The sequence below is a fragment of the Hevea brasiliensis genome, chromosome 1, assembly GCF_030052815.1.
Source record: "Hevea brasiliensis isolate MT/VB/25A 57/8 chromosome 1, ASM3005281v1, whole genome shotgun sequence".
Classification (NCBI taxonomy): domain Eukaryota; kingdom Viridiplantae; phylum Streptophyta; class Magnoliopsida; order Malpighiales; family Euphorbiaceae; genus Hevea; species Hevea brasiliensis.
This window is the reverse complement of record NC_079493.1, coordinates 78705991-78718146: the sequence shown is the minus strand read 5'-3', so window position 1 is coordinate 78718146 and position 12156 is coordinate 78705991. Positions and strand designations below refer to the sequence as shown.

The 12156-nt window shown below is 34.3% G+C and overlaps 1 non-coding gene across 1 annotated transcript; it reads left to right on the top strand.

The window, feature by feature from the left end:
* Nucleotides 1–3238: 3238 nt before the first annotated feature.
* LOC131169564 (small nucleolar RNA R71) lies at nucleotides 3239–3345 on the top strand. The gene has a single exon (XR_009140491.1). It is a non-coding gene; the product is annotated as a small nucleolar RNA R71 (small nucleolar RNA).
* The last annotated feature ends 8811 nt before the right edge of the window (nucleotides 3346–12156 follow it).

Here is a 12156-nt window from a genome sequence, read left to right as displayed (position 1 = left end):
AAATGGCAAATATAGTGGCTCTGATACCAATTGAAGGAACGGAAGCGTGAAAAACACAAGTTTATACCATTGAATTCAAAAATTTTCACCTAGGGTCACATGCATCATGCAAGATTTATTTTTATCTATTTGATTTCAATGATAAACAACATATTAAAACTCTTTTAATATGTTTTTGGATCTGTATTTTCCATTTAAGATTTTAAAATTAATCAGATTAATTTTAGAACCCTATATTAAATCAAGAACGATTACACTAACCTCTTGATGCACTGCAGCGTGTCTCCGCCTTTGAGATTCGTCTTCAGGACACCAGATGTTGTCCCTGTAGCTTGTCCACACCAAGAACACCTATGGCAGCCCTTGAACAGCTTATAAAGCCTGTTCTATTAATTAGAAATTCAAGTTCTGCCTTTTAAGAGATTAGAGACGTAAACAGGACACTAGAAACAATTTGTAGTGTTCTTAATTCAAGAGATTGATGGCTAATCTTTTTGAATTGATGAGAGATGAAGAAGAAGAGAAGAAAACCCTCAAAGTGGTGTGACAAAGGAGTGTGGCTGCTGGTTGTGTTTTATTTTCTCATAACAATACTTAAATAGCTAGGTTAACACATTAAACCCTTGCCACATGTCACCCTTTGATTAGCTCTAGGTTTAAGTGACCCAATCACATTGTGCCAAGTGTCAAACCTATATTTAATCTTGATTTTAATCATCTTACATGATTAAAAAAAATATTTGGCAAGCTTATGTGTAATCCCATGTGTCACCATCTCATGATGCCACGTGTCACATTGCAAAATGACCAAAATGCCCCTGTGTCTCAATTTTGAGTTCTCAACCCAAAATAATTATTTTTCTTCTTCTAATTAATTTATATCAAATATAAATTAATTAATTAATCTCTATTAATTAATTTCTCATTAATTAAATTCATATTTAAACACTTTAAATATAAATTTAATTTATACTACACATCCAATAATCTAGATTTGGTTTCAAGTCATGCTAGGGACTTTGCAATTTAGTTGCAAACCAAACCTATTTAATTAATCAATTAAACTCTTTAATTAATTAATTAAATCATATTTAAATAGGTGATAACTTGTGTATGTGTGTGACTTACTAGGCTCATCACTAATTGGCAATGAGACATGATATCAACTCTTAATATCATCAGAACTCTTTCTTACCATAAATGATTTCTCTAAATCATTTTATGAACCTCATAGACCATGGTTAACACCTAGCATAGCATGCCATGGCCACCCAATTAGTAATAAGGTTTACCTTAAATGAACCTATAATCATATGTTACCATGCACTAGAATCTCTCTGTTACAAAATCCCAACTCAAGCTGGAGTCATGGTTTATGTCAAACTCCATTTGCTATGAATATTATGTTCTCTTTAATTCCAGTCTTGATTAAAAAGATTTTCTCATCGTAAACTCTTTCTAAATAAATCTATCTGTCTGCCAGAACTTGAAACATCAAGAACAATTAAATGAACATAGGATTTTATCTCTATTTACTTAGAGGAATAGATTCCATCTTGATCAACACCTACCTCCATATATAACTAGTAGGAGCCAACACATGCCCATATACCCATACACAGTACAAGTATGAAAGCAGTATCAAACTCAAACTACCTATATACAAGATAACTGTGCTATCTCAGGTCTAAAGATTATATGCACTGATATGATTTATGACAAAACATTGACAAGAGTAAACTCCATGTGCTTGTCATAAGTATCACTGGTTCGGCCTACTTATCATTTATAAGTGCCTATCATGTTTGTTATATGGCATGAGACTCACCATTCCATCTTATTTATATCTCATATAAATAACTTGGGAACAAACATGAATACAATCTTTCTAGATAAGTCATGTCCTTATTATGAAGTATCCTCGATTGTGAACCTATTTATGATACTTTGTGCTAGAAATATTGTCACTCATATTCTTAACAACTTAAGAATAATGTTTCTAACAAAATATCAATGGACCTTTTCTATTACACATAAATATTTTATGTAAACGGAAAAGTGGAAATGCCTTTGATTAATAAAAATATGTACAAGATACATACTAAATAATATGCTCTAGGGCATACTACTAACAGCAGGTGGACAGACAGACAGAGCAGCAGAGTAGGCTGCTTGTGCTACACTTTGGAATTTTGCCGGGTATATTGAGTATACCACCTTTTGTAATTTTTATTGTAATGTATGTGCACTGTGTGCATATATTGTATTTGGTCTTGAGCTGTTATAAACTAAAGTTGTAATATATTTATTTCTTATCGCAGCTTTTGAACTACTTAGTCATTTTGTAGTCTATCTTTGGAAATACTAGAAATTTGATGTTAAATTGTGTTTGACAAATGTTGAGAAATTGATTTGTGTTGAACCATACAAAGGGGTAAGGTGTGACATTTTCATTGGCTCATGTGGAGTCTGGTTATCAACTTCTTTCCCACTCTGTAATAGTATAGCACTCACATTTTCTCTGGGATTCATGACTGTTTGTGATGGGAGCTTTCTAGAACCTTGAGCTTCAAGTTTGCTCACAGATGAAGCTAACTAACCAATCTGCCTCTCTATATTTTGAATGTTGTTTTTGGTCTCCTGTTGAAACTGTTGTGTATTACTAGCTAAAGCATTAACAATTTCATCAAGTGATATACCTTGATTTGAGGGAGATGAACGTAGAGGTGGTTGATTCACTTGTCTCTGCTGTTGGTATCAATTTTGCACTAGTTAATTCCCATAACTCAAATTGGGATGATCTCGCCATCCTATAATATAAGTACTAGAAAAGGGATCATACCTGCGTTGTGGCTGTCCATAATGTCCTACTGCATTAACATGTTGCATTGATTCATCCTCTTGTAAAGCAGGGCACATGTCAGTAGCATGACCCAAACCTGAACAAATTCCACATACCTTAACAGTTTGCATTTTCCCTATAGCCAATTGCCTCACTAAAGAAGTTAAATCAAAAATTTGTTTCTCAAGGTTAGATGTACTTACCTCATTAACCTTCATAGGTGTGTGATCCATTCTCATTCCAAACTGTTGAGAATTTGCTGCCATGTTAGCAATCATCCTCCTTGCTTCTTCTGGTGTCTTGTCAACTAAAGCTCCTCCACTAGCAGCATCTATCATACTGTGGTGCATTGGTAGAAATCCCTTATAGAAATACTGAATCAACAACTGCTCACTTATTTGATGATGGGGACAGCTTGCATACAGCTTCTTAAATCTCTCCCAATACTCATACAAACTCTCTCCATTATACTGTCGGATTCCAAAAATTTTTTTTCTTATGTTGGCAGCACGGGAAGCAGGTAAATACTTCTTCAGAAATATATGCTTCATCCCATTCCATGAGTTGACAGATCCAGAAGGAAGGTAACACAACCAATCCTTAGCTGTGCCTTTAAGTGAGAAGGGATAAGCTCGAAGCTTGATTTGATCCTCTGAAACTCCTTGAGGTTTCATGCTGGAACACACAACATGAAATTCTTTTAAATGCTTATATCCTCACCTGCAAGACCATGAAACTTAGGCAACAAATGGATTAGTCTAGATTTTAACTCAAAAGCAACATTTAAAGCAGGGTATTAAATACACAAAGGCTGTTGGTTGAGATCAGGAGCAGCCAACTCTTTCAAGGTTCTAGCAGCTATGGTTTCATTTTCAGAATTTGAATCTAAATCCGAATCCGAACTTAACTCCAATGGAGATTGGACTCCTTCAGATGTACTCAGAATCTGCTTAGCCTACTTAGCCAATTTTCTCAACTTTTTAGCTGTTTTTTCCACTTCTGGATCAAAGATCAACTCACCAGATTGTGAAGTTCTTGTCATAAACAAAAAGAAATCAAAGTAAAAACAGAAAAATGCCTCAAAACCCTAGAAAAATGATGGAATTTGGCCTCTAGAGGGTGGGGCCTTGTTTGGTCTTGATCAGAGCATCGTTTCCTTCAAAATAGGTATGGGCCGCCCTCCAAATTCAACCAAACTTCTTGATGAATAGTAACACCGTAACTTTTTTTCTTTTTTTTTTTTCGAAAACCTAAAAATAGCAACAACTCACAAACAAAATTAATAATACAATATCCTAACACTAAAAACATGAAATCCAATAAACTTCAGTCCCCGGCAACGGTGCTAAAATTCTTAGTGGCTATCGAATCCACCAGAAATTAAATTAACTAAAATTACCAATTATGAAATGTTTTCTATAGTAAGTGAAAAATCTAGGTCTAACCCTAGAGACTGAACTACTAAAATTTCATGCACTTGCTGAAGGAACGGAAGCGTGAAAAACACAAGTTTATACCATTGAATTCAAAAATTTTCACCTAGGGTCACATGCATCATGCAAGATTTATTTTTTATCTATTTGATTTCAATGATAAACAATATATTAAAACTCTTTTAATATGTTTTTGGATCTGTATTTGCCATTTAAGATTTTAAAATTAATCAGATTAATTTTAGAACCCTAGATTAAATCAAGAACGATTACACTAACCTCTTGACGCACTGCAACGTGTCTGCGCCTTTGAGATTCGTCTTCAGGACACCAGATGTTGTCCCTCTAGCTTGTCCACACCAAGAACACCTATGGCAGCCCTTGAACAGCTTCTAAAGCCTTTTCTATTAAATAGAAATTCAAGTTCTGCCTTTTAAGAGATTAGAGATGTAAACCAGACATTAGAAACAATTTCTAGTGTTCTTAATTCAAGAGATTGATGGCTAATCTCTTTGAATTGATGAGAGATGAAGAAGAATAGAGGGAGGGCTGCAAAATGGCGTGACCAAGGAGTGTAGCTGCTGTTTTGTATTTTATTTTCTCATAACATCACTTAAATAGCTAGGTTAACACATTAAACACTTGCCACATGTCACCCTTTGATTAGCTCTAGGTTTAAGTGACCCAATCACATTGTGCCAAGTGTCAAACCTATATGTAATCTTGATTTTAATCATCTTACATGATTAAAAAACATTTGGCAAGCTTATGTGTTATGCCATGAGTCACCATCTCATGGTGCCACGTGTCACACTGCAAAATGACCAAAATGCCCCTGTGTCTTAATTTTGAGTTCTCAACCCAAAATAATTATTTTTCTTCTTCGAATTAATTTATATCAAATATAAATTAATTAATTAATCTCTATTAATTAATTTCTCATTAATTAAATTCATATTTAAACACTTTAAATATAAATTTAACTTATATTATACATCCAATAATCTAGATTTGGTTTCAAGTTATGCTAGGGACTTTGCAAACTAATTGAAAACCAAACCTATTTAATTAATCAATTAAACTCTTTAATTAATTAATTAAATCATATTTAATTAGGTGATAACTTGTGTATGTGTGTGACTTATTAGGCTCATCACTAATTGGCAATGAGACATGATATCAACTCTTAATATCATCAGAACTCTTTCTTACCATAAATTATTTCTCTAAATCATTTTATGAACCTCATAGACCATGGTTAACACCTAGCATAGCATGCCATGGCCACCCAATTAGTAATAAGGTTTACCTTAAATGAACCTATAATCATATGTTACCATGCACTAGAATCTCTCACATACAAAATCCCAACTCAAGCCGAGTCATGGTTTATGTCAAACTCCATTTGCTATGAATATTATGTTCTCTTTTAATTCCAGTTCTTGATTAAAAGATTTTCTCATCGTAAACTCTTTTCGAATAAATCTATCTGTCTGGCCGTAACTTGAAACATCAAGAACAATTAAATGAACATAGGATTTTATCTCTATTTACTTAGAGGAACAGATTCCATCTTGATCAACACGTACCTCCATATATAACTAGTAAGAGCCAACACATGCCCATATACCCATACATAGTGCAAGTATGAAAGCAGTATCAAACTCAAACTACCTATATACAAGATAACTGTATACCTCGTGTCTAAAGATTATATGCACTGATATGATTTATGACAAAACATTGACAAGAGTAAACTCCAAGTGCTTGTCATAAGTGTCACTGGTTCGGCCTACTTATCATTTATAAGTGCCTATCATGTTTGTTATATGGCATGAGACTCACCATTCCATCTTATTTATATCTCATATAAATAACTTGGGAACAAACATGAATACAATCTTTCTGGATAAGTCATGTCCTTATTATGAAGTATCCTCGATTGTGAACCTATTTATGATACTTCGTGCTAGAAATATTGTCACTCATATTCTTAACAACTTAAGAATAATATTTCTAACAAAATATCAATGGACCTTTTCTATTACACATAAATATATTATGTAAACGGAAAAGTGGAAATGCCTTTTATTAATAAAAATATGTACAAGATACATACTAAATGATATGCTCTATGGCACACTACTAACAATCTCCCACTAGCACTAGAGCCATTCATTACAATACCTTAGACCCATCTTCTCAAAATGTCTGTCTAACTGAGCTTGTGACAAAAGCTTAATGAATGGATCAGCTGGATTTTTTCAGCTGATGTTATTTTTCTGCATGGCTATATCGCCTTGCCCAACTATATCTCTGATAATGTGGTAGTGCCTTTCTATGTGTTTGGATTTTTGTGAGACCTTAGTTCCTTAGCTCGTATGATCGCTCCATTATTGTCACAGGTAGTGGAACCGCCGACTCAATGGAAGGAACTACTGTAAGTTCTATCACGAAATTCTTTATCCAAATAGCTTCCTTTGCAAAGATCTCGATACAAAGAATATACTCACCTGTAGAGTGGAATCGCAATCGTGCTCGCTTGGAACTCTTCCAACTGACTGCACCTCCATTACAAATGAACACATATCCCGAGGTAGACTTTCTATCATCGATATCTGATTGGAAATCAGAATCAGTATAACCATCCAATTGCAAGTCTCCACCTCCATAAATCAAGAATAAATCCTTAGTTCTTCTCAAGTACTTAAGAATATTCTTGACAGCTATCCATGTTCCAAACCCGATTGGATTGATACCGCTAGTCAAACTAACAAAGATACGCGATATCCGGCCTAGTACACAACATTGCATACATTAAACTTCCAATAGCCGAAGCATATGGAATCCTGGCCATCTTATCTCTTTCTTCAAGTGTCTTTGGAGACATCTCTTTAGAAAGATGGATACCATGTCTCACTGGTAACAATCCTCTCTTGGAATCAAGCATGTTAAACCTCTTTAATGCCTTTTCCAAGTATAGACTTTGGGATAAACCAATTATTCTTCTCGCTCTATCTCTATAGATGCGAATTCCAAGAATATAGGTTGCCTCCCCTAAGTCTTTCATGGAGAATGTATTTGACAACCATACCTTTATAGTCGTCAACATACCTGTGTCATTACCCATCAACAGTATGTCATCCACATATAAGACAAGGAAAGTGATAGCACTGTCACTAACCTTTTTATATACACATGGCTCATCCTCATTTTTCATAAAACCAAAGGATTTAATGGCTTCATCAAAACAGATGTTCCAACTCTTCTAAGCTTGTTTCAACCCATAAATGGATCGCTTTAGCTTGCATACCTTGGAACCATCTTGGGATTCAAATCCCCTAGGTTGTTCCATGAAAATGTTTTCCTCAATGTATCCATTGAGAAAAGCTGTTTTGACATCCATCTGCCAAATCTCATAATCATAGTATGCAGCTATTGCTAATAAAATCCTAATTGATTTAAGCATGGCAACAGGCGAGAAAGTCTCCTCATAGTCGATTCCTTGCCTTTGGCGAAACCCTTTCGCTACTTGCCTTGCCTTATAGGTCTCTACCTTTCCATCAGAACCAATTTTCTTCTTGAAAACCCATTTGTTCCCTAGAGGTATAATACCTTCAGGTGGGTCAACAAGATCCCAAACTTGATTCTTATGCATGGAATCAATCTCAGATTTCATAGCATCAATCCATTTTGAAGAGTCTATATCTGATATAGCTTCTTCATAGGTAAGTGGATCATCTCCATGATCTACTTCTTCATGAGTAGACAACTCTTGTTCTTCTTCATGAAGAAAACCATATCTCACTGGTGGGTGAGATAGACTGGTTGTTCTACGAGGAACAAATTGTAGATGTTTCATCAACGGGTATTGGTTGACTAGATGGATCTATATCCATTTGATTCATTGGTTGGTCGAATTCTCCAATTCTAACTCTATTTGCCTTCCTTTGCTCGCTTCTTGAACAAACCGTTGTTCAAGAAATGTGGCATCTCTACTTATCACAACCTTTGTGAAGTAGGCAAACAAAAATAATATCCAAAACTATCTTTTGGATATCCAACAAATCGACCTTTTACGATCCGGTCTCCCATTTATCGGTGTTCACCTTTTTTGATATAAGTCGGACAACCCCAAATCTTAACATTCTTAAGACTTGGTTTTCTTCCACGCCATATCTCATAAGGTGTGGAAGAAACGATTTTGATGGAATCCTATTCGAATATACAAAGTGATTCTAATGCAAATCCTCAAAAGAAGATTGGCATATCAAGATAGCTCATCATACTACGTACCATATCCAATAGGGTATGATTTCTCCTTTCAGATACACCATTCACCGTATGGCGTTCTGGAGGAGTCACCGAGAAACAATGCCATGCTCTCTCAAGTATTCATCAAATTCAGTACTCAAATATTCACCTCCACGATCTGATAAAAGAGCTTTAATATTCTTTCCTGTTTGATTTTCTACTTCAGATTTAAATTCTTTGAACTTTTCAAAAGATTCATGTTTGTATTTCATCAAATACAAATACCCAAACCTTGATTTATCATCAGTAAAGGTAATAAAATAATGAAAACACCCTCTAGCCATTTCTTTAAATGGACCACATACATAACTATGTATTAGCTCCAAAATATTTTTAGCTCTTAGCCCTTGTCCAACAAAGGGTGATCTAGTCATTTTACCCTGAAGGCAAGATTCACAAGTTGGAGTAGGCTCAGAGCCCAATGAGGATAAAATCCCCATTTTCTCCAATTTTGTAATCCTATCTTCTGCAACATGACATAACCTTAAGTGCCAAATATATTTTGAACTTGAGTTGGTTTTCACCATGGCATTACATTCATTTAGATTGCTATACTCTGGCCAGTGGAAACATTTTCTTACTGGCAATGGAAACGCTTTCCTATTTTCAATGGAAACACTTTCCTGTTGGCAGTGGAAACACTTTCCTTTGCCTTTGTCAGCTTTGGTCTTCCTTTTCTGTTTAGCTATTTTCTTGGAAGGACCAGGAATCTGAGGTTTCTTTTTCTTATTGCCCTTCTTGTTGTTGGACTTTCCAGCAGAAGAAGATGCAATCAAAGCTACCTCTTTTCTTTTATTGAACGGCATATTCTTATGGTAAATAACCAGCATGTTGAGTAAACTACCTAAGGTGCATTCTGTTTAGTCATATGGAAATTTGTCACAAAATTCCCAAATGCACTCGTGAAGGGACTAAATGATCAAAACCGTCTGAAGTTGGAAATACATCTATAAGACAAGATGTTCCAACTGCACAATAAGCCCAATCAACTTGTGGACATGATCCCCAACATTCGTCCCTCGGACATCCTCATCTGTAATAGCTGTCTAGATATCTCATACCTAGCATTCCTGCTGTGCTCACCATACAACTCTTGTAGGTGAAGGAGGATCTCACTCGCACTCTGCATGTTCTCATGTTGCTTCTGCAACTCATTACTCATGGAAGCAAGCATGTAACACTTAGCTCTCATATCATGCTCCTTCCACTTGTCCAAAGTATCATGTTCCTCTTGTGTGGCCTCTGGAGGTAAGGGACCAGGAACATTTGAATCTAGAACATATCCTATATGTTCAAGGTTCAGGATTTCAAATTTCTTAGCCAATCAGACAGATTAGGTCCAGTCAACCTATTGTGATCAAGTATGCTTACAAGGATATTGGATGGTGGTGGTTGTTTTGTGCTCATTTTTATCAGAAAATTAACTGCAGAAAATAACCAGATTAATTAGTAAATGTATCATGTAATTAAACAAAATGATTATGGTCTTTTAATCAAATTGGTCCTCCCACTAACTTAGCGAATCAAATTGAGCCAGTAATTATGTAAATAATTTTAATGTCCTCAGGTACATCTAATATTGGCCGCCAAACCATTTACACATTTACAACATCTCATGCTTAACAATTATTCTTAAGAAAATCTCTTAAATTAATTGCATCTCATGCAACTATTTAAAATTTCTTAAAATAATTGCCCCAATGGAGGGCCTATGTTATAATTACTTTAATTATAGCATATCCAACTTAATCATTTGTTTGGAAGATTTTATGGTCATTCTAATTACTATTAAGGTCTCACTTTGCACATTATCCATTTAGCATGCATATATCATATAATTGCATACATATCCATACATCTCATGCATTCATGGATAAGCAGTAAATATGATATGATCATGGACTTTCTAAGGGATTCAATTCTGAGCCACCAAGAATTGAATCAGGGCATTCCTAGGTGCATTTCATTCATTCATTTTACAAGAGTTGCTGAAGGAGTACATAATCAACACTTGATCTTGAATTCCTCCCACTGGTCCCACCAATGCTCTTGACCTCCTTAAACTTCTTGCAATCCAATATTACATAGTAATCCTTGGCATACCAAAGCGAATTTACAAGAACTTAAATAAATGAAATTACAATCCAAAATTATTACAAACTTAATAATACATGCCCAAAATAAATTAAAATAAATTAATTAATTTACAATCTCAAAGAAACATAAAAGAAATAAATCCAATCACATTGGTCTTTTATAGTCCATGATCATCCATCATGCATATCACTATTTAACAATTAAATAAAACATACATACATAAATTAAATTGAATATCTCATATTCAACTTAAAAATCCAGATTTGAATATGATTCAAATAAATTTAAAAATTCAGATTTGAATCTCATTCAAACAAATTTAAAAATTCATATTTGAATCACATTCAAACAACTTCAAAAATTCAAATTTGAATCACATTCAAACATTTTTTAAAAAATCAGATTTGAATCACATTCAAACATTTTTTAAAAAATCAGATCTGAATTTTATTCAATCAATTTTAAAAAATCAGATTTAAATATGATTCAAACAACTTTAAAAATTCAGATTTGTATCGCATTCAAACAACTTTTAAAATTCAGATTTGAATCACATTCAAACAATTTTTAAAATTCTGATTTGAATCATAATTTAATTGTGTGATTAAAAATCCTAATTAAACATTTTAATTAGTCATATGATGAACCTTTCATCATGCAACAATTGCAGAATTTAATAACAACCATGCGCACCATGATCTTCCAAAGCCATGCGCACCATGTTGGAGTTCATCAAGCATGCCGCCACACCTCTTGATCCAACCAGCAATGGATCAATCATCTCATGATCAAATCACACAATTAAATCATATAATCAACAATCTAAATGGAAAATATAGTGGCTCTGATACCAATTGAAGGAACGGAAGCGTGAAAAACACAAGTTTATACCATTGAATTCAAAAATTTTAACCTAGGGTCATATGCATCATGCAAGATTTATTTTTATCTATTTGATTTCAATGATAAACAACATATTAAAACTCTTGTAATATGTTTTTGGATCGGTATTTGCCATTTAAGATTTTAAAATTAATCAGATTAATTTTAGAACCCTATATTAAATCAAGAACGATTACACTAACCTCTTGATGCAATCGCAGTGTCTGCGCTTTGAGATTCATCTTCGTGACACGGATGTTGTCCTCTAGCTTGTCCACACCAAGAACACCTATGGCAGCCCTTGAACAGCTTCTAAAGCCTTTTCTATTAATTAGAAATTCAAGTTCTGCCTTTTAAGAGATTAGAGATGTAAACAGGACACTAGAAACAATTTCTAGTGTTCTTAATTCAAGAGATTGATGGCTAATCTCTTTGAATTGATGAGAGATGAAGAAGAATAGAGGGAGGACTGCAAAATGGCGTGACCAAGGAGTGTGGCTGCTGGTTGTATTTTATTTTCTCATAACAACACTTAAATAGCTAGGTTAACACATTAAACCCTTGCTACATGTCACCCTTTGATTAGCT